The sequence below is a fragment of the Pseudorca crassidens genome, chromosome 3 (genome assembly GCF_039906515.1).
Source record: "Pseudorca crassidens isolate mPseCra1 chromosome 3, mPseCra1.hap1, whole genome shotgun sequence".
NCBI lineage: Eukaryota > Metazoa > Chordata > Mammalia > Artiodactyla > Delphinidae > Pseudorca > Pseudorca crassidens.
The window spans coordinates 99,260,960-99,285,699 of NC_090298.1; the positions used below are offsets into that span (position 1 = coordinate 99,260,960).

The window sequence follows — 24,740 nt, forward strand, 5'->3', positions numbered from 1 at the left end:
ATATATTTTAAATCAAATTGAACAAAAAAAATAGGAAAAATGAAGTACTAAAACAAGTCACAATACGTTTAATATAAGTTAATCTTTTCAAGCTAAATAAAGGGGCAAGATGACAGGGACAGATTTCAGCACTTACGTTTGCAGGTGCACACCTTGTGGCTCTTTCTTGGGTGGCTGCAGGAGATTTTGAATTAAGGATTACACAGACAGCCAATATACCTATGTTCTATTATTATTTAAGCACCTGGCGTTGTATGTTTTCTAAGGCACACATTTTTACATAAATATTTGAAATATTTTGGGTAACCTTCATTCTAATTGGGAACACTCTACTATCCAGAGAATGCATAAAACCTCAGTGAACTATCATGCACGTCTCTTTGGATATTTATTTAAATTAGAAAAATTATTCACCAGTTCTGTCTTAGAAACTTTCAGATATTTATAGGTAATTTTAAATGACCTTTTTGGATATAAAATACATGTAGTTAGCATTATTCAAAGGTTATAGAAGAATGTACAGGCGGTGGCCCCTTGCTTCCGCCCGGCCAGGAGGTCTGACGTGGAAGCTGCTGGCTGGCCAAGCTTCCAAGGAAACCCCCTGGGAACCAGAGCCCGAGCCGGAGCCAGAGCGCAGGCCTAGGTGAGGGGAGGTGGCGACTTCGAGGCTCAATTAGGCTTCGCTTCCGAGGCCGGGGCCAGCCTCTGATGGTCGATGAGGGAGGACAGGCAGTTCATCATGGGTGGCTTTTTCTCAAGCATTTTTTCCAGTCTGCTTGGAACCCAGGAAATGAAGATTTTAATTTTGGGATTAGATGGAGCAGGAATAACTACAATTTTGTACAGATTACAGGTTGGAGAAGTCGTTACTACGATTCCTACTGTTGGATTTAATGTTGAGACGGTAACATACAAGAACCTAAAATTCCAAGTCTGGGATTTAGGAGGACAGACAAGTATCAGGCCATACTGGAGATGTTGTTATTCAAACACAGATGCAGTCATTTATGCAGTAGACAGTTGTGATCGACAGCAAATTGGCATTTCCAAATCAGACTTAGTTGCCATGTTGGAGGAAGAAGAGCTGAGAAAAGCCATTTTAGTGGTGTTTGCAAATAAGCAGGACATGGAACAGGCCATGACTCCCTCAGCGATGGCAAATTCACTTGGGTTACCTGCCTTGAAGGACTGAAAATGGCAAATATTCAAAACTTCAGCAACCAAAGACATTGGCCTTGATGAGGCAATGGAATGGTTAGTTGAAACATTAAAGAGCAGACAGTAATTCAGTCACTTCTGCTCCTCTGAAACGAAGACCACATCACATACCCCTTTGGAAATAGTTAAAGTGTGCTTCACACTACTAAATGTTAAAACTGTATGATTGTCAGCATATACCAAACTGACTGCAACATTTGTAATAAATATTAAAAATAAGTATTTGGTTGGAAAAAAAGAATGTACATAGTAAAGCCTCCTTCCTCCCTCCATTGCCCAGCCACATAGCTCTATACCCTCAAAGCAAACACTGATGACAATTTTATAGATCATTTGTAAAATGGGAAATTAGATAAAATGGCTTTAAAATAAGTTCTTTTCTTCTCACATATTATTCTTATTGCATACACCTGGTCAAGGCTATCTCACCTTTTAGATCTCATTTGAAAAGGGACAAACTTAAGAACCTTCCTGACTCTTCATTTGGGTTTAACTTTCTCTTGCTTTTGATCCCATAATATCAGATAATTTATCTTTTATAATATATATCATACCCACAATTTATTATACAATATCTATCTTTCCCACTGGACTATAATTTTTATACAAGATAGGAAAAGTATATCATATTAACAGGTATGCTCTTACCCTTAAACAGTGCCTTGCACAAGTTTGATACATAATGAAGTCTTAGTGAATGAGTGTGAAATTAATGTGTGGGTTAATCTATGAGTCCAGTCCAAAAAACAGAAACCATACGAGGTCTTTTAAGCAGAGGGAATAAAATTCAGGGAATTGTTCACATGGATGATAGAAGAGCTGGTGAATCAATCAGGGATAATTAGGCAAACCAGAGATTAAAAACATCTAGGAGCATGACTAGCCTAGACAAGAAGGGACAGAAGGAAGAAGTAGTGATGGAACCACGGAATGCGTTTTGGGACTCAGTAGAGCATAGATCCTTCTGTCTCAGTGCAGAAAGAATTCAGCGAGAGGCAGAGTGACAGATAAGGAACGAGTTCATTAGTATAGGACGCTTGTGAGAGATAGAACTGGCAGGCAAGGGAATGCCACCCTGAGAACTAAGTGGGCTACATTTTTACAATCAAAGGAAAAAGACCATCTTCTTCCTCATTTTTTTTTTTTTTTTCTTTTTTGCGGTACGTGGGCCTCTCACTGTTGTGGCCTCTCCCGTTACGGAGCACAGGCTCCGGACGCGCAGGCTCAGCGGCCATGGCTCACGGGCCCAGCCACTCCGCGGCATGTGGGATCTTCCCGGACCGGGGCATGACCCCGTGTCCCCTGCATCGGCAGGCGGACTCAACCACTGTGCCACCAGGGAAGCCCTTCTTCCTCATTTTGAGTAGGTATCAAACTTTTATCTCTAGCTCCTCCTCCACATGGGGTGGGGGAGTTTTCTTTTTCCTACATGGTCGAACTGGGACTGTCATGGTACTATGGGAATGAGCAAAAAGGCAGTAACATATACTAAAATATGGTAAATCATCTCAGGTTTCAGTATAATGCCACCTTTCCCCTGTATTCCTGCTCTTAGTACGTGCAGAAAAAGCCCCTTCTCAAGGATCATTAACTTACTGACTTCAATGGACAGGATGTGGACCGTTCCACCACTGTTTTATTGTTTTGGGGTATGTCTCATGCTTCTATCGCGTAGTTTTGTTGCTAAGTAAGCCCACTTGGTTTTGTTGTTAAGCAGGCCTACTTTCTTGTGTAATCATTAATTTATGTGGTCTCCCATACTTTGGTCTCTACTTAGGATCCCTTAGTGGGATTAACTATTGAATATTTAATCACCTACTTTGTCCCTTTACTCTGTCCCTATCAGTGATACCAGATCTAGAAGTTGGGCTACTCAAAGAGCTAGAACTTTGGCTATCAGCAGTTGGATCTCAGAAGGAGGGGTTTTTGTTCTGCATGAGCTGAGAAGATGCAGCCAAAGCCAAAGATATTCCTGCAGAGTCTAAGAGAAGAAGAAATACTCTGGTTTCTCTATTGCTCTCACCTTCCCATTTTCACCATTGCTTAAACCTGTCCAGAATCCAGTTGGCAAGAGAGACCAGCTGGCAGGAAAATGGTGTTCCCTGTGATGTAGAGCAGAGTGGGAGAAAGGGCAGGAAAAGGAAGAGCAGAGTAACAAATACTCAGTACCATTGACCCTATAAACCACCCGGCAGGCTCATTTCTTGGGGAGCCAGCCTGTGACCAGCAGAACACAAAATAATAATTCGGTGTAGATGAATTCAGTATAGATGTGTTTTCTGGTATTATTTTTTCAAGACAGTAAAGAGCAACATATTTCTTTGACAAAATGAAAGTATTATACAGGGTTTAAGTCAACGCATACTCATAAGATGCTACTGGGTTGGTATATAGGAAGATGTATATTGAGTAATTAGTAAAATGAATTGTGTCCATAGATAAAAAGAGAATCATGGTGAGAGTAATTAGTTCTGACATGTAGACTATGTAAGGCTGTTAGAAACACAAAGAATAGAATGGAAAAATTATTTTACATACTTTTGTGGGAAACATTTATAGCTTCTGGGACATAAAAATGTGTGATCATAAACGATCTTGTGTTTTTCTGACAGCAAATTTATGGTCCAAGTAATAGATTTCAACCATCAGAGAAAACATTCCAGACCGTTTCTTTCTTTTTCTTTTTTTTTCATTGTTTCATTATTGAAGAGCTGACAGGAAAATGAGAAAAACAATTAGTCAATTACATAAATATAGAAGGTTTTCAATAAATATACTCTATCTCTAGAATAAAGAAAATAGTATTAGGTTATGGAGGATGTGGCCCAACTGTTGGTGAAAAAATTATGTGTTTGTGTGTCTGTAATATTGGTGGTGGAAGGAATCCAGGCAAAGAAGCAAAAAACACAGATGATGAGTTATTTCTGTCTCCTGGTGGAATCTCATGAAAAAAGTAATGCAAAAAAGTGAATTATTTGAACTTACACTATCCAGATAATCTAGTGGTATACCTTAAAGTTTCTGGACACTTGATGCAAGCTCATTAAGTAAATGATTGATTGAATATATGGAATAATACAGGTGGAAAATGTACTAGAATCCATAAAGTAAAATTTCCTCATTATACAGATGAAAAATTGAGACCAAGAAAGGACAGAAACTTTCAAGTTTGCAGATATATGACAGATGATAGAGTTCCTAAAGACTAGCAGTTAAGAATACTCACCTTGCAGTCGGTCACACTTGGGATTGATTTACAACTTTGTTACTTCTTGTGTGACTATATGCAATTAAGTTCTTTCTGCCTCAGTGTTCTCATCTGTTACAGTTGGTCCTCCACATCCACGATTCCTCATCCACAGATCCAATCAACCAAAGATCCAAAATATTCGAAAAAAATTCCAGAAAGTTATAAAAAGCAAAACTTGAATTTGCCACGTGCCAGCAACTACTTATCATACATAGCATTTACATTGTATTTACAGCTAATTACATAGCATTTGCATTGTATTAGGTATTAAAAATAATCTAAAGATGATTTAAAGTATACGGGAGGATATGTATAGGTTATATGCAAATACTATTCCATTTTATATGAGGGACTTGAGTATCTTTGGATTTTGGTATCCACAGATAAATAGTCCCCTGCAGATACCGAGGGATGACGGTAGTGTTAACTTCAGCTACATTTTCCCAAAGGACAGACACGTTCACGCTCGCCAGATGCGCTGGGAGAATTCCTTAGGGATGTGGTCAGCAACACTCCACCCTCTCAGTGAGAATCTGTCCAATGTGTCTCCTGAAGTCTTCCATTTTATAGAACTATTCCGAAGGCTAGAGGGGTCCAACAATATATAATTATACAAAAATATGCTGAAGATTGGTCTAAAAAATAGAATACTCTGGGTTGCTCAGGGAAGGGGTAGTAGGAGGGCAATTTCTAGGTCGGAAAGAAGGAAGGTGATTGCTACTAGGAAAAATTTTATGGAAAAGGGTAGGCGGGCGGATCCTATAGGGTCAAATCCGCATTCGGAGGCCCTTGTTTTTTATGCGTGTTTAGTTGAGGAAGTCAGAAGGTGATAAGTACGAGTAATGAGGCTAGTATTGTGTTTGTTCATAGGGTCAGCATTAGGTTTATTGTTCTTTTTCAGAGTGTACCGAAACTAGCTGATTGGAAGTCAGTTGTACTAATTAATACTGAAAAGACTATGAGCCTCGTCAATAAATAGATACGTAAAGAAATAGTCATACAGCATCTACAAAATGTCAGTATCAAGCAGCAGCTTCGAAGCCGAAGTGGTTGTTGGATGTGAAGTGGAATTTTAATTGGCGTAGGAAACAAACAACAAGGAAAATAGAACCAATAATTACGTGTAGTCCGTGGAATCCTGTGGCTACGAAGAAAGTTGATCCGTAGACTACTTCTGAGATCATAAATGGGGCTTTGTAATACTGTGATGCTTGTAGGAGTGTAAAATAAACACCGAGGGCGATTGTAATAAAGAGAGCTTGAAGTATGTGCTTACGATTTCCTTCTGTAAGGCTGTGATGGGCTCAGGTAATGGATACACCAGAGGCCAATAGCACGGAAGTGTTGAGGAGTAGTACTTCTAGGAGGTTTAAGGGGTGAATGCCTGTTGGTGGCCAGCACCTGCCTAATCCAGGGGTAGGAGCGAGGCTTGAGTGGTAGAAGGCTCAAAAAAAAGCCGGTAAAAATAGACTTCTGGGGCTTCCCTGGTGGCGCAGTGGTTGAGAGTCCGCCTGCCGATGCAGGGGACACGGGCTCGTGCCCTGGTCCGGGAAGATCCCACATGCCGCGGACCGGCTGGGCCCGTGAGCCATGGCCGCTGAGCCTGTGCATCCAGAGCCTGTGCTCCGCAAGGGGAGAGGCCCCAACAGTGAGAGGCCCGCGTACCAGAAAAAAAAAAAAAAAATAGACTTCTGATACGATAAATAAGATTATTCCATATGGAAGTCCCTTTTGGACGGTTGGTGTGTGGTGGCCTTGGAAAGTGCTTTCTCCAATGACGTCTTGTCATCACTGATATTGTTAGAATATTAGTTAGTAGGCCCAGTATTAGTAGAACTATTGAGTTGAAGTGGAATCATATGATTAGGCCTGATGTTATAAGAGCTGAAAGAGCTCCCAGAAGGGACCAAGGACTAAGATTTACTATGTGGTATGTGTGGGTTTGGTGGGTCATTATGTGTTGTCATGCAGGTATAAGCTTACTAAGAGGGTGAATACATAGGCTTGAATTATAGCGACAGTGAATTCGAGGATAGTGAGTAGGGCGAGAATGATGAATGTGATGAGAGCCATGAATGTGCTGGTGCTTATTAGCACTAGGGTTGTCTCTCTGATTAGATGTATTAGTAAGTGGCCTGCTGTAATACTGGCTGTTAGTCGCACGGCCAGTGCAACTGGTTGGATGAATAGACTGATAGTTTCGCTAATTACTAGCATAGGGATAAGGAGGCTGAGTGTGCCTTGTTGTAAGAAGTGGGCTAGGGATGCTTTTGTTTTATTACGGAAACCTGTAATGACGGCACTGGCTCATAGTGGGATGGCTGTTCCCACATTCATTAAGAGCTGTGTGGTGGGTGAAAATGAGCGGGGCAGTAGTCCGAGGAGATTGGTTGACCCAATAAATAGAATGCGTGATATTAGTATTAGTGATCAAGTTTGTCCTTTATGATTATGGATACCTATTATTTGTTTTGATATGAGTTGAATTAGCCATTGTTGAAGGGAAATTATGTGATTATTAATTAGTCTTTTTGATGTTGGAAATAAAATACTTGGGAATATAATGATCAGAATGACTATGGGGAAGCCTTTTATTATTGGGGTTACGAAAGGGGCAAATAGATTTTCATTCATACTGTTTCTCAAGGGATAGGTTGTTTTTGCACTTTAGTGAGTGTTGATTTTGGGTTGGGGTAGTAGATGTGTTTTGAGATTTTTATTTGAAATATAAATAATGATAGAAATATAGATGAAATAGTAATAAATAATAGTAATATAGTAATAGTAATATTATTACTAGGACAGGTAAGGATAGTAGAAGCAATGCTGCTGTGGTTAGTATTTGTCATACGAATAGTGGTGTTTGGTACTGGGCTATAGCGGGTGGTTTTATGTTCATGATAGTAGTGACAAAATTAACAGCCCCGAGAATTGAGGATACGCCTGCTAAATGTAGAGAAAAAATAGTAAGCTTCTTCATGTGCTGAGTTGGGTGGGACCCGGCCTCGCTGCCTTTGCCCGCGCCGCCGCCTCGCTTTCTTGCGCCCCGACTCGCCCTCGCTCCCACTCCCCGGCGGGGTGGCGGCGGCCGGAGCGGCAGAGGCAGTAAGAGCCCGCCTCTATGATGAAGTTCAAGCCCTACCAGACGCGGACCTATGACCGCGAGGGCTTCAAGAAGCGGGCTGTGTGCTTGTGCTTCCGGAGCGAGCAGGAGGACGAGGTGCTGTTGGTGAGCAGCAGTGGGTACCCAGACCAATGGATTGTCCCAGGAGAAGTAATGGAGCCCGAGGAGGAGCCTGGCGGTACTGCCGTGAGGGAGGTTTATGGAGAGGCTGGAATCAAAGGAAAATTGGGCAGACTCCTGGGCATATTTGAGAACAAAGACCGAAAGCACAGACATATGTTTATGTTCTTACTGTCACTGAAATACTAGAAGCCTGGGAAGATTCTGTTAATACAGGAAAAAGAGAGAGTGGTTCAAAGTAGAAGATGTCATCAAAGTTCTCCAGTGTCATAAGCCTTACATGTCGAGTATCTGGAAAAACTAAAGCTGGGTTGTTCTCCAGCCAATGGAAATTCCACAGTCCCTTCCCTTCCAGATAGCAACACTGTGTTTGTAACTGCTGCACAGACCTCTGGGCTGCAGTCTAGTGTGGGACAGAGAGAACTGGAAGGACCTCTTCCACCATGTGCAGTCTCATGGGCAGAGGCTTTATTATCCTTGGCAAACATCTGAATGACACTTGCAAACTGTCTGAATTTGCCATGCAGGATTTTCAAACAATTTGCATGTTTTTTTTTCAGATGCTTTCAAATCTTCTTTAAAAAAAAAAAAAAGTGCAAAATATTTTAACAAGCCAAAGCCATGTGGAATTTTTTTTAGATGCCTTAACTGTGCCCCCAGCCCACACACCTTGTTATTTTGGTTGGCATTTTCACAGCATTTTTTTCTCAGTTTTTTGTCCATTTGATGTCAGTCTGTGGTTTTTGTCAGATCAGCTTATTCATGGGTATATTTTCCCCTTAAATTGTTTTCTCATTCACAGTATTAACATATTCAACAAATCCTTCTGTTGTGGGAATTTATGACAATAATTCTTGATATTAAAGCAGTCCATCAACCCCAAAACTTGTTTCATAGGATCACAATTTTGATTCATAGATTCCAGATTTTGGACTATTTCTATATGGCCCTATTTTCAGGAATTTGTCAACACATTTGTCTCAATTTTCGTAACTGGTATTATGTCCCTAACTACCTGATATGGCCAGTTCCCCTAAAACTCAATAGTCCTTTAACACAGAGTTTAACTCTATAGAGCTGGTGATTGTTAGGCAGGTACAGTAAGCAAAATGCATGTAGTACATAACATCTTATCATGAAAACTGTATTCATGGAATTTGAGTTAGCATGTTCCATTGACAATTCCCTTCATCCATAATCTCTCTTTACACAGAATACATGAGAACCATATTTCCCTCAATGTAAATTGCTTTTAAAAACATATTTCCAGTTTTTTTAATTTAGTGACATCTCTTCAGTTAAACTTTCTGGTTACCACCTTAAATGCCAGTCAGTGCTAACTGCCTCACAATTGAGTGAAATGGCCTTCTTGTTCAGCTATTACAGACCTAGATTGTTAAGGCACCTTGGAACATCTCATCTTTTTTTTTTTTTTTTTTATAAATTTATTCATTTTATTTATTTATTTTTGGCTGCGTTGGGTCTTCGTTACTAAGCGCGGGCTTTCTCTAGTTGCGGCGAGCGGGGGCCGCTCTTCTTTGTGGTGCGCGGGCTTCTCATTGCGGTGGCTTCTCTTGTGGCAGAGCACGGGCTCTAGGTGCATGTGCTTCAGTAGTTGTGGCACACGGGCTTAGCTGCTCCGCGGCATGTGGGAATCTTCCCGGACCAGGGCTTGAACCGGTGTCCCCTGCATTGGCAGGCGGATTCTTAACCACTGTGCCACCTGGGAAGCCCGGAACATCTCATCTTTTACAGCTGGTCAGTAGGTACTAGTTATCATATAACTAAATATTGGGGCACTGGAACATACCTGAACTGAGAATTACTTTGTCTTACACTTGTTCTTATATTCACTTAAATCCAAGAATCCCATTTAAAACACATAAATAGATGGGATTGTTTGAAACACTTGGTACTTCCCTGACCAAGTCAGAAATGAGGTGGGGCAAGTGAAAGATGATTCCATATGTAGACATTAGTTAGCTTCTTGTAAATAATTGTAACTGGTGGAATATAAAGTAGAAAATAAGCATAGTTATACATTTGTTCTATAAATTGTTAACCTTTAAAAATATAATTGCTGCTAAAAATAGAGTGCTGTTACACCTAAGGAAAATTGGTGCCACTGTTTTGAAAATACCTTGTGCCATAAATGCAGCTGAACTAAATATAAATATTGGTTCACAAATTAATGCTGTCAAAGGAATGAGTGAAGTAGAAAAACTTTTAACCAATGACATTTCATTCTAATTTATGTAGTGTGATCAAACATGATCATCCAGAATTTTTATATTTTTTTTTGTACAGAGGTTATGTATTCTGGATGGTTTTTTTTAAAGGAAACATTTTAAAATCGCACAGATTGACACTTTGTATCAATCTTCAATGGACTAAGTTTTTTTCTCAGTAATCTCTGAAGTTTCTTTAAATTATGTACTTAACACAGCAGAGAAACTGGATTGTTTTTGTGTATAAGACTGTGTCCACCTGAAATGTTATCAGAAGTACTGGGGGTGGGGCGGAGGACTGGGTATCTTGTATATGATATTATTAGAGGTAATAATGCATGAACTTATTTTATGAACTCTTGGACTGTGTTTTTGACATGTAAAATATGTACAGTATTAATGTCAGCCATTTCTTAAAAGTGAGCCTATAAGTATTGTTGTATAATTTTCTTTGGTCAGAAACATTTGGACTAAGTAGTGCCACTGGGTCAGGATTTTCTTCAGTGCCATTTAGCAAACCACCTGTCTTTAGTCTATGCAACTAGCAAAAAATTGTATAATGCATCAGAATACTTCAGTTGTCACACTTTAAATTTCACATGAAGGGTTCTTCACTATTCTTTTGTAACCCAGCCTAGCAAAATTAGAGGAAAGGCCCTAAGGAGATTTATTTCTGTTAAGAGAAAAAAGCCTACGTTTGCAGACTCAACAGTTGGATCTACTATAGATAACAAATAGTGTCTACTATCTCAACTCTTCAAAGTTTACAGAGTGTTGGGACTGTCATTCGTGCTTCCTGTGGAGTAGTTGGATAAAATTGGGCAGCTAAAATTTTTAGTTCTGTGTGGCTCCTAAATTTTAAAAAGTTTGTAAATTGATTCACAGACACAAAGTAGCAACTATCTTTCATGTTTGTTGTTGGGCTTTTGTTCATTTTTTTGTTTGTTTTTTGTAAACTGGTGAAATTTTCCAACCAACATGCCATTCAATTTTCTGTGGATCACACAGTTGTATAAAGCAGCAAAACTGAAGGGGGAATGATTGTTGTATACACTTTAAATTGCTTTGCATGGTCTCATTTGAGATAATTGGTGTAAGAACCTTGACTTTTTTTATGTTTGGAACCATCAAATAAAAAATGGGAATCAATTTTTTTTAACATAAAAAAAGAAACTAATTCAACTGCATTTCAAAAAATACTTATCACCACCTAGGATTGTGTTGCCCAATCTCTTTGATTTGCCCGGTATTGCTTATGGAAGAAACAACTGATGCTACTTATACACACTAAATGTTTCAGAATATTGCTTAGAAAAATAATCTAAACAAGGTGTGTATGATGGTAACTTTATTTGCACAATTTAAATGTGAGGGCTAAAGAAAGAACACCACCAGAAAAATTTGAAATTTTGTGTACCTGTAAAAACATTTGACCATATAAACTTGCCCAAATTCTACTGTATTTCACCTAATGTATAAGAAATTTATTAAATAAATTGGTTAGGGATGCACTCATATTGCAGGGTAGATGTGTGGTTGGGAGAATTAGCCAACAGATACACACTCTGTTGTAAAACACACACACACACACACACACACACACACACGCACACACATTATTTTCCTGCAGTGGCTCTAGGATTAAGGTGGAGGACCCTAGGTCTCTCTTTGCCTAGACTGAAGGCCTCCCTAGAACATTCTTTTATACTTTTACAAATGGAGTCCTAACTAGTTGGCCAGCCATGCATGTACAGACATGTTTGACTTCTAGTGTATGTAAGGCAGGGTCAGCTAAAACATGATACTTTCACACTGGGTAATTTGAAAAGAGTTTAATAAAAGGACAGTCAGGAAAACTTTGCTTAGAGTGTAGTGAAACCAAGGAGTGGTGCAGAACCTCAGAAAAGTCTGAGGACTGAAGGGAAGAAGGAACAGAATAATATAAATAGAACCCAGGAAGGCCTTTGTCAAGGGCTGTGACTAAGGGACACAGCCAGTCCTACAGGAAATATGCCAGACAAGGAAACAGCTTTCCTCTAGTCTCGATTACCTGAACCAATCTGGAAGGTAGAGAGAAAAGGAGCTCAAGGATGTAGTCCATACAGGTGATCTCCTGTACAGAGATCACTGCAAACAATAGGGACAGTGTGTCTGGTTTCCTTTATTCAAACTCTTGCTCTGATGACTCCTCCATCAGGTTCCGTTCATTTACCCTTTCAGCCCCCACCTGCCATTAGGTACACATCTTGTGTCCCCAGAATCACTTCAGTAGAAAACGCTACGGGAGCCCCATTTTAACTTCATAACTTTAACAGGGTAATCCTTACAAAATGGACTAAAAAATATTTGAATGTATATCTTATAGCAAAATCAAAAGAATAATATTAAATTAATTTTATAATATGCAATTTATCGCTGGATTTAGTGAAACATGATCCATCACAATGTGTTTAAGGTTAGAAACATATGTTGTCAGATAAACAAGCAATAGCTTACACTCCTACTATAATCAATGTTACATAAGTTATTGATTTTTATACTGCAACTCCTAAAACAATAAAAGTCCTGGGTAAGGAGCAGATTGAATCCAACAGTCACATTATTGCAGAATTTGGTACATAGTGTAGATTTCACATGGGTTCCAATGATCAAGTCACCTGGCTATAAATTACCTGGCATTCAGCCTGTCAAAGAGAAGCTGCTTGAATCCCACCTTGCACTACAGTACGGCCCTGTGCCCGAGCAGTCTCAGTCACACTTTCTATTCATGGGCCGCTCTCCCCAACAGCTCAGAAATGGCAGCAATGTTACTGAGCTGCCAGTGTGTCAAAGGCATGGTGGAAAGTACACAGAAAAGCTTTCCCTGTTGTTTTCTTGGTTACGTTAGTGTATTCTGAGCTCGTTTATGGCTACAGATGGGCACCACTCGAACAACTGCTTTTCTTTTGTGAAACATCGCAATGCCCTTACGGCAGGGAAAGTCCCATTGTTATAGTACATACTGTTCTACTTCAGGATTATTAACCCAAACCTTTGAGGATTCAGTCTTATGCTTAACAAATCTGAAAGAGCTACTGTCTTGGACGTTTCTTGAATAAATATTGGTCTGAATTTGAGAATGGGAGGTTTTCCTTCAGTATTTCAAAACTAATATAAACCTCTCAAACTTTCTCCCCTGTTCCCAAATAGCCTGTAGCAAATAAAGACAGGGGTTCAGTTATAGGCAGCTAAAAATAAGTAAGCAAATTCTACCCTTCACATTCCTGACCTGAAGCAGAAAATGCACTATTTGGGGGGCAGGGGGCAGGGCACACAAAGATAGCAAAGAGATGTGAAGGTTCACAGTATGAAACGGAAAGAGTTTAGGAAGCATTGCGTTGTAGGAGAAAGCTCAATGGGCAAGGATGAGGACTTTGGGGTTCTGCTGCTGGTCATGTCCCACAACAGGTATGTGTGGTCTTAAGTAACTCTCTTAGCCTTGGAAGCCTTATTCTGCAAATTTAGGATAATAGTACTTCCATGCTTTAGTTTTACTGGATTATCCTTAGATAAAGGAAGATGATGATGTAACATTGGGACGTGCTTGGAAAATAGTAAAGTTGTATACGAATACAGCATGAACAAAAATAACAAAAGAAAATTTGTCATATGGAAAAGTATATCAGCATAAAAATACTACTGAAACATACACAATTCCTGGTACAGTTCTCCTATACAGAATAATCCAGCTATACAGAATCAATTCCTAGGAAAAGCAAAACATGATCAAGAGTAATCACTAGAAACATTTAAAATAGATCTTACTAAGTTGTGTTCCATGAAATTCTTTAAACACAATACTCAGAAGTGTTATGTTAAAAGAAGAAGGAAGGAAGGAAGGGCAGGAAGGTGGGAAGGGTGGAAGGAAGGAAGAAAGGAAAGGAAAGGAGGAGACATAGAAGGAGATTTGGAGATTTTATGGTCAAATGAAACAAGTTTGGAAACTAAAATTTAACAGGTATGATTTTTCAGATGTTAACATCCTGATATTTAACCTCAACATTATGTAAGAGGGGTACATAGTATGCAGTGTTTCCTTTTTTTTCTTTTTTAATTGCAACTGCTGAGACATATTTTGAAAAATGCTGTTGTAGAGGGATTTACTTTATCAAGCAATTCTGGAAAGCAGCCAAATCCTGGAACAGCAGAGGTAACACTGTTCCTTGATGCACAGTGAACTATAATCAAAACAAACACAAAAAAGAATAACAATGACTAACATTTATTCAGTAATTTACAGATTACAAAACGTTTCCACCTAATTATCTCTCTTCATTCTCACTCTACATTTTCAAAATAGGTATTGTATCCACATTTGCAGATAAAGAAGCAAAAGGTGGTGGAGTTTCAGTGTCTGTGATCACATACTGGCGGCAGAACATGAGTTTCAAACCTAAGGTGTCTCACTTCGAATCCACCGACTTCCCACCAGAGCCCACTGCTTTATTGTTTAAAAAGAAGAGAGACAGTGAAGCACTTTGTACTAGTTTTTTAAAAGTTCAAAATAGAGGATAAAGACTTTTCCTTCTGTTAGATACTACACACCTTTGGCACAGTGGTTTGTAAAGGGAAAAGTATTACCTTGTAGGGGGCATTTTAGATGTCTGGACAGCTATTGTGACTGGCATTTACTGGAATGAGGGATATTAAATGTCTGTGCTATATGGGAAAGGGCTGAACCATTTTCAAATGTCCTGCTAAAGTATTATTTTAGCTAGTGCTAAGCACACTGAAAATACAGTCTAGTAGTACTTTGTACATAGTACATTATGTATGGTAATCCTAAAAAGTTTTTATAAAAATTATATGAAAAGCTAAGTAAATAGGAGATGGTCATTATGATGGGATACTATTATAGAATAAAGACAATGTCTTAAAATTTATTAACACTGAGCACTTTTTCCTCTCAATTATAACATTTACAAATACATACTGAGCTGAAATAGTTTCAATGAATTAGCACAGTTATTGAAAAACAGCTTGCAAGTATGTAAAAAGATATTTGAAAAAGAATTGATAGAATTAGAACAAATATTATTAATTTTTAAGTAATTCACTTTTTTTTTAAACATCTTTATTGGACTATAATTGCTTTACAATGTTGTGTTAGTTTCTGCTTTATAACAAAGTGAATCAGTTATACATATACATATGTCCCCATATCTCTTCCCTCTTGCATCTCCCTCCCTCCCACCCTCCCTATCCCGCTCCTCTAGGTGGTCACAAAGCACCTAGCTGACCTCCCTGTGCTATGCGGCTGCTTCCCACTAGCTATCTATTTTACCTTTGGTAGTGTATTATGTCCACGCCACTCTCTCATTTTGTCCCTGCTTACCCTACTCCCTCCCCATATCCTCAAGTCCATTTTCTAGTAGGACTGTATCTTTATTCCGGTCTTGCCCCTAAGTTCTTCATGACCATTCTTTTTTTTTTTTTAGATTCCATATATATGTGTTAGCATAACGGTATTTGTTTTTTCTCTTTCTGACTTACTTCACTCTGTATGACAGATTCTAGGTCCATCCACCTCACTACAAATATCTCAATTTCGTTTCTTTTTATGGCTGAGTAATATTCCATTGTATATATGTGCCACATCTTCTTTATCCATTCATCTGTTTATGGACACTTAGGATGCTTCCATGTCCTGGCTATTGTACTTGAATTATGATTTTCTCAGGGTATATGCCCAATAGTGGGATTGCTGGGTCATATGGTAGTTCTATTTTTAGTTTTTTAAGGAACCTCCATACTGTTCTCCATAATAGCTGTATCAATTTACATTCCCACCAACAGTGCAACAGTGTTCCCTTTTCTTCACACCCTCTCCAGCATTTATTGTTTGTAGATTTTTTGATGATGGCCATTCTGACTGGTGTGAGATGATATCTCATTGTAGTTTTGATTTGCATTTCTCTAATGATAAGTGATGTTGAGCATTCTATCATGTGTTTGTTGACAGTCTGTATGTCTTCTTTGGAGAAATGTTTATTTAGGTCTTCTGTGCATTTTCGGATTGGATTGTTTGTTTTCCTGATATTGAGCTGCATGAGCTGTTTGTAAATTTTGGAGATTAATCCTTTGTCAGTTGCTTCATTTGCAAATATTTTCTCCATTCTGAGGGTTGTCTTTTCATCTTGTTTATGGTTTCCTTTGCTGTGCAGAAGCTTTGAAGTTTCATTAGGTCCCATTTGTTTATTTTTGTTTTTATTTCCATTTCTCTAGGAGGTGGATCAAAAAGGATCTTGCTGTGATTTATGTCATTACATCCCAACAATCCCCAAAGTCTTAATTCATTCCACCATCACCTTTAAAATCTGAAGTCCAAAGTCTCATCTAAGTATCATCTAAATCAGATATGGGTGAGACATGAGGTATAATTTTGTTACCAAAAGTGGCGTTGGGCTGCTCGCCACTCTAAAGCCAATACTCAAGAGGCAAAGTTGCTGAAAAGGAAAGTTTGCTTTATTTCGGAGGCCAGCAACTGGGGAAGAAGGGAGACTTGTGTCCAAAGGCTGACTCCCCCCACTGACAATCAGTGGTCAAGAGCTTTTATAGGCGGAGGGAGGGGGCTACATGCAGAAACAGCATAGTCGGCTCTGACAGTCATCTTGAAATTGGTCACGCAGTGGTCTGATCAATGTCATTTTGATTGTTTTAAGTATAGTTAATCTTCAGTTCCAGGGTCATTTTTTCCCATTTCTTTGAAGCCAGTTCTTGGAATGGTGGCAGTTTATGTCATGGCTACAGTCTGGTCATCATGTAGTTAACTTCTTCCACCTGGTGGGGATTTCAGTATCTACAAGACAGCTCACAGGACATGGCTCAGAACATTATCTACAGCCCTTGAGGAGGAACTAAAGGTTCTTGACTTTGCTTATTGACTAAACTATAATTATTTTGACTGCTTTCTTTGCTTCTGCATTTTCTCACTTCTCTGATTAAACTTATTCTTTGGTTAATGTTTTTCTACAGACGAAAGGCAGTCAGAGGACATGGTGGCTGTGGCAGCGGGCGGGGGAGTGAGACCATAGGGTCCTGCTCTGATTCATCCTGAGGCAAAAGTACTCTCTATGTGTGAACCTGTGAAACCAGATAAGTTAATGTGCTTCCAAAATACAATGGTGGCATAGGATAGGCATTCCCATTCCAAAAGGGAGAAACAGGAAAGAAGGAAAGAATGATGGGTCCCCAGGAAGTCCAAAACCTGACAAGGGAAATTCCATCAGATCTTGGTGCTGGAGAATAATACTCTTTGGTTCAATGCCCTGCTCCACAGGCCCACTGTGGCATCAGTTCTGCCTTCAGGAACTGCTGAAGTGGTGATCCTCCCTCCATGATTCTGATGCGTGGGGGTCATACCCCCAAGATCCTGAATAACCCTGTCCCATTGCTTTGCAGGGTTGGCTCGTTCCCAAGTCTTTGGATGAAAGCCATCTGACCTGTTAAATCCATGGTGGTGGCCCTGATGATCTCTAAATGATCTCTGGGATCTTTCTTTCCAATTCTTGAAGGAGAATACACATTTCCATCCTCACAGAATTATGATCCAGCTCTATAGAATCTAAGAAGTCTGACATCCTTCTTTCATTTTGTTCTATCTCTGTCCCCTTCAGCTCAAACTGGCTGTATTTCAGTTTCTGTAGTATCTTTGATAGATAGTCCAGCCTCACCCTTGGTGTTCTCTTCTGAACATGATTTCTTATTTTTCTACAAAATAGTCAGACTGAGAATTTTCCAAATCTTTAAGTTCTGGTTCCTTTTTTGCTTAGCAATCCCTCCTTTAATTCATCTTTCTTTTTTTCATTATGCTATAAGCAGTCAGGAGGACCTAGACTGCTCCTTCAACATTTGCTTGGAAACCTCTTCAGTTAAATATCCAGTTTCATCACTCACAAGTTCTGTCTTCCATAAAACACTTGAACACTGACACACTTTAGCCAAGTACTTTGTCACTTTCTAATAAGGATAGCCTTTTCTTCCAGCTCCCAATAACATGTCCTTTTGTCTGTATGAGACATTACCAGAATGCACCTTCACGTCCATATTTCTACAAACATCCTATTCATAAGTATTTGTGCACTCTCTAGGAAGATGGAGGCTTTCTCTCCAGATCTCCTCTTTTCTTTCTCAGCCCCCACCAGAATGGCCCAAATGTTCATAGATCTAGCATGCACCTCAAAACTTTTTCAGCCTCTACCCATTACCCAGTTCCAAAGCTTCTTTCACATTTTTAGGTATATGTTACAGCAGCACTCTACTTCTCAGTACAAAAATCTATTTTAGAACTACCATATAATCTAGCAGTTGCACTTCTGGGTATATGTATATCCCAAGGAAGTGAAATTAGGATCTCAAAGAGCTGTCTGTATCCTCATGTTCACTGAAGCATTATTCACAATAGGCAAGATATGGAAATAACCTAAGTGTTAGTTAATGGATGAATGGATAAAGAAGATGTGGTGTACATGTACAATGAACTATTATTCAGCTATGATAAAGCAAGAAATCTTGCCATTTGTAACAGTATGGATGGAACTTGGGGGTATTTTGCTAAGTAGAATAAATCAGGCAGAGGAAAACAAATACTGTATGATATCACTTACATGTGGAATCTAAAAAAGCTGAACTCTAGAAACAGAGAGTAGAATGGTGTTTACCGGAGGCTAAAGGGTAAGGAAAAGGGGAGATGTTAGTCATAGGGTGCACACTTCCAGTTATAAGCTGGGGATCTGAAATATGGCATGGTGATTTTAGCTAATGATACTGTAAAATATAATTAAATTTTCTAAGAGAATAGATCTTAAATGTTCTCGCCACAAAAAAGAAATGGTAATTATGTGATGGGATGGAGGTGTTAGCTAACGCTATGGTAGTAATCATTTTGCAATATATAAGTATCAAATCAACATAGCTACATCTAAAGCTTATAAAATATTATGTCAGTTATATCTCAGTGAAGTTAGAAAAACAAAACAAAACAGAGTTTATCTGAGCTTGGGCTTCCACACAAAAATACAGTAGACTGGGTGGATTCAACACTGTGATTTATTTTTCTCACAGTTTTGGAGGTTAGGCGTTACACAGAATGTTCTAGATTGTTTGCAGATTTGGGTCATTCCATCCCAGATGAGAAACTAAAACTGCACATTATCTAGCCATACACAGTGGATAACGTTGGTGACATCTTACAACTAGCAGGATTTGACTTTACATTCCAGAAGGTCAAGGTGTTCCTTAAGCAGGGGGAGTGGTACAACCTCTGCCAACTTCTCTGTCCTTTCTGACTCTATTAGAAACAGTAGTGATTCCTGGCCCACCCTTACTCATTTCCTTGGGGAAAAAAATCCTGATACTTAACAAGAATAGGGATCTCCAAGTATCTATTAAAATTAATTGGGCTCATGAATGATTGAATCGGATTTTCAATTGTTTTGGTGTTAGCAGGGTTATTGGGTTCTACTAAATGATCAAATATTCCTTGGTTGTAGCTGAATCACTTTCTATGGAAAGAGGCTGTTAGGCTGTTAAACTGTGCAGAATGGCAACTGGCCAAGTTTTAAGGCACCTCTTTGGCCAAGTCTGTAATGGTCCTCGAATATTGAAAGTCTCAGGTTATTTCTTCACTTGGTCCAGCATTTTGTAGCTGAGGGGTAGAATGAGACAGAGTACAATGAGATGTCAGGCATGGGTCCCAAGGTTTCAGGATAAGTGGAAACTCTTGAAAACTTGGGTGAACGGGAATAATTGTTTCAGCATTTTGCTTGCACACGTGGTGGGGCAGTTCAGCAGCTCTGGGCTGGGGAAGTCTTGAAAGGGGTTCCTGGACTCAATTCCAAGTTGTGTGTGTGTGTGTGTGTGTGTGTGTGTGTGTGTTTATGTATGTGTAGGCTTCCCCACGCCAACAAGCAATTCTCAGATGCCAGCAGCGTGTCTGAGGATTCAGCTCAATTCTGACACTATCTATGGGAAGATAGAATTTGATTCCACAAGTAAAGGGCTTAGTCCCACAACACCACTCTTTACTTCAAACACCAATCACAAGCCGAGGTTGTTGTCTGTACTTCTGACTGACTGGCTTTAAATCAAAGGTACCTACAACCCCCTCTTTGGGTTTGAAGAATTTGCTAGAACTGCTCACGGAACTCAGGAAAACCCATTACTCACAGGATTACTGATTTATTATAAAAGGATATTAAAGGGGACAAATCAACAGTGAGATGAAGAGATACATAGGGTGAGGTGCAGAACAGAGGAGCTTCTGTCCACATAAAGGTTGGGGCCCAGTACGGTGACACTTGGAAGCATTCTTATTCCCCAACTTGAAAGCTCTCTGAAAAGGAGGGCCAGAAACTGTTCTTCTGGGTTTTTATGGAGGCTTCATTCCATAGTCATGGTTGACTATATCACTGGTCAGTGGTGATTGATTTAACCTCAAGCACCTCATCTCTTTCTGGGAATCAGGGGGTGGGATTTAAAGTCCCAACTTTCTAATCACATGGTTGGTTCTCCTGGCATCCAGCCTCCTCCCTTGGGTGGGATCCAAAAGGCACTTCCTTGTAGCATTTTCAAGAACTGAAAACAAGAGACCAAACATTATGTCATTGTTCTTATTGCCCAGGAAATTCCAAGGGTTTCAGGAGCTATGTTCATCTGTATAACCAATGATATATATGTATATATTATGTATATATAATAACCAACAATATATAATATCACAATATTAATATTGCAGGTCTTTAGAGTTGACTCAAAAATGGGAATGGATGAGGGGGTTGGTGGCTCTTTTCATGGGTAAATGAAATGTTAAAACTAAGACATGAGTGCAGCTAGCTTTGGGAAGCAAAACAATTTTAAATTGTCAGTCTGAAGTGTGAGGAAAAAGAAAGGTATATAATCCAATCTAAAGGCTATATGGTAGATAACTTTTTATTTTCACAGGGGCACATCTCCACCTTTGAAGGAGAAATAGGCCACAGGTGTAGGCAACTTAATCCAAGTTGGGCCAGTCATTAAACTTCCTCATCACCAGTTACTAACCCAAGTAGGACCATTGCTAATTCATATGATGTCTTTCTTTGTATGAATTTGAAAACAGTTTTGCTTCCTAAAAATATTTTACTTCCATATTATCAGAAAATTATTATAATATACAGATTTTTGTAGAACGACTCACCTTACTGCCACCTGCTGGAAAATCATGGTAATAAATATACAAATGTATGACTTTTCTCTAAGAGTGGCACAACTGTAAGAGCAGCTTTGCACCTGAGTTGATCACAGTAATTGGCCACGGTGTGTGTCCATGACCTAAGCTGGACCTATCAAAGTCCTCTCCTGGGAGCTTGCTGTAATTATCTCTTTCTTTTCTACGTGCAAAGTTATAAAGATGTGAACCGGGATTTATCATTGACCAAGGTTCAACTTCAGGGAGAAACTAAAGCCAATCTATTAAAAGGGAATGGGGTACATAGAAAGAAATAGTCCCAATGGTCCTAGAATTTCTGGCTCCAATTCTACTGGAAAATATTTCTCTCCTTGCCTTTCTATGGTTAAGCTACGAGACAATTTCCTTTGTTCAGTTAAGCAAAAGTTCAGTTTCTGTCTCATGGATAAAAAGTAAGGAAAAAAAATTAAGTATACATTGACTTCGTAGGTCAAGTAAAATAAACTGACTGTAGTTGGCAAAGAGGGCAATAAAGAGATACTCTGAGGTACAATATTTTATATTAGAGTCATATGTGGAATTATCTAATTGTTCTTGCCAGGACTGTGCCTTGCTAAACCTAGTGGCACATCTACTCCATAGCATAGATTCTTGCCTACAGTAGCCATTTAAAAAACTATTTGTTGAATTAAATTAGTTTCAAAACACAGAGATAGACAACACTTCATTCATTCATGTCCCTATCAAGTGTTTATTGAACAGCTACTTCAGAATAGAAAAAGTTCTAATTACTCAGGGTACATTGTACAATGGGTATTTGTATTTAAACTTCCAGATCACATTTGTTTGTTTGTTTGTTTTTACCAATATGCATCTATAGTAGATAGCCATCATGCCAAAAGCAATTACTACATAAAAAGGAGATATTCTCTAGACAAATGGAGACAACTCCACCAGTCTGAGTCAACATGAGGTTCTAGCTCCCAATTTGTATTCCCTAGATGTGAAAATTTGGAGGTACCATTTAACCTCCCAAGGCATTGTTTTCTCATCTATAACATGAAGAGATGTAACTGGATGATCTTTAAGGCTTTCTAGCTAAAAAGAAACCTAAAGTTTTCTTTCAATCTCTCAAACCAGTGGTTTTCAGAGGCTAGTCTTTCTCCAGCAGCCTAGAAACTTGTTAAAATGCAAATTTCAAACCCTACCCCAGACTTACTAGATCACATACCCTGGGGGTGGATTCCAGCAATCTGTATTTTAACAAGCTCTGATGTGTGCCAGATTTGCAAATCGCTGCCTAGGCATATCATGTACAGTATATTTCTTAGTCAATGTATACGTGGAGAACTTTACTCATTTTTCTCTGTTGCATTTCACTAATGGCATTTTCTCTCCCACCCACGTTGTTTGCCAGTATTTTTCACCCAGTGAAAACTATTTTGGTGGAAACAAAGTTGTCATTCCTTTATTTTTTTCTTTTTCTTAATGTTTTCAAATATCTCTAATGACTTTAATGGATTTTACAAACAAAGTTTATGCAAAAGAAATAAAAGAAAGAAAACCAAGTGACATCATTATAAGAGCGATGTTATATTATGCATATCCTTTTTTTTTTTTTTTGAGACTCAATGGACATTATTATGGTGGTATATTGATAAAAGCTGCTGTCAACAAAATGGGACAAAATATTTTGGGAATATTCTTGAGCTCTTTGTGAATTAAAAAGTATGTCAGTGTCATAGCATTGCTCATGCAGGTTAATTTTTAGAGATTGAATGCAACAGATTAAACACACACACATACATACACACACAGGAAAATATGGATAAATGCCTGTAAGTGAACAACCACTAGATGATCTCCTATAATTATCCAATCCTTCTTGCTGCAACCCTCAGAATATGTTGACTAAAGATACATAAAGAATAAAATTCTGGGTGAACAATCATTTCTACAAATAAGACACTTTCTATTAGCAGTCTGTTATTCTAAGTTTATAAGTGATGTGGTTTGAGTATGTACCCATTTGCCTCTAGCACTAGTACATAAACAGATTTATGAACACATTAATAAGAAATTTTATTAGGTGTCACTTTTGTTGTGTGGTCCCCATAATTTGGCTTTAGAACATCATATATATGAATCTCTGACAGAGTGCAGGATGTGCCAACGGAGTGACTAATTTTTCCACAAAGGTGATAAAAAAAAATAGAGAGCAAATAGATTTGACGTATATCCTTGTGTCCTTCTTATTGTCTCCTTCCCCTCAATGTCTTTAACTCTTTTTGTAAAACTTTCTTCTTTAGGAATATTTTATCCATACCTGATTAATGACTAAAAGATAGTGGTAGTCATCACTGCTGGGGGTCGACTAGCTTTGTTAGTTTGGGTTTGGAAGCCAATTACAACTTTTCCCTTTCAGTTAACTCCATATTGTATTTAAATATAGATAGATAGATAGATAGATGATAACCATTATTTAAGAGTAAATTGTGATATGGATGTGCATAATGTGTTTTAAAGTAATAATTATTCAGTTTTGAGCCAAAATAGTTTGGCTCATTGCTAGCAATGGATACCATAGGAGAACAATTTTTTTTAATCATTAGTGAAGAGATTCAGAGTGGCATGGAAATATCCTTATATTAATAAAAGGATTATTTTGTCAGTGGAAGAAAAACACCACCTCCTTTCCTCTTTTCCAGTATTCTTGCTTAAATTCATCATTTTTGAGTTTGGGAGGCTTCCCTATTCACTTGCCTACTATTGAGAGTCAAAAATTCTAATATAAAGGAGCAGTACCTTCCCTTTTTCTCACATTCTTTCCCGCAATTTCTGACCACTTATCCTTCTTCAGATATGAAATAAGAGTATAGTTAAAGATTAGGAATTTACCGTGGGGGAGTTTGTAAACCTGATGTATATATATTTTACTGTTACACCTTTATACAATAAAGAAGAACCTGCAGAGACAAGGCACTTAAAAATATATATTCTCTCTACCTTAGAGAACTGAACCATATTACTTATTTAACACTTCTAATAATTTCTTCCCTCTTCTCCTCTCCAATTTGCATAGTGCACACTGGTTCCTTTATTCTTATTTTAATTTTCTTCCAGCAACTTCTGCTTTATACCTTTCTTTTTCCTCTGATTTTTCAATGCATTTTTCAATGTTGTTATTCTTTTGATAACACTTCTAAATTTCTATTTTTCTTCTGTTGTCTCTTTTTTCTTCCATATTCCAAATATGACTTCCAAGGATTTTATCAAGATGAATTATTCAGAATGAAGAGAGTGAATATGAGGGGTTTAAGGAACGAGGAAGAGGAGAGCTGCCAAGATTTTCTTCATGTACAGAAGCATAATGGAACAATCTGGGGTGTGAGAAGCAAGAGACAGAGGTCATTGCTAAGGCATGACTAAATGGGAAGCTTATTAAAATAATGATTTGGAGTAGAGTGTATGAAGAAAATAAAGTAGATTCAGCCTTCCAGGTCAGTAGCTAATAACCCATGGGTTTGCTACTAAGGAAATTAAAACTTTAACTAATGAGAATCCTAGCCACCTACTGAGAATGAAACTGAAGGC

At 38.6% G+C, this 24,740-nt stretch overlaps 2 pseudogenes; both read left to right on the forward strand.

The window, feature by feature from the left end:
- Positions 1 to 653: 653 nt before the first annotated feature.
- On the forward strand, positions 654 to 1,459 carry LOC137220776 (ADP-ribosylation factor-like protein 1 pseudogene; annotated as a pseudogene).
- A 6,111-nt stretch (positions 1,460 to 7,570) lies between these two features.
- LOC137220777 (diphosphoinositol polyphosphate phosphohydrolase 2 pseudogene) lies at positions 7,571 to 8,629 on the forward strand (annotated as a pseudogene).
- The last annotated feature ends 16,111 nt before the right edge of the window (positions 8,630 to 24,740 follow it).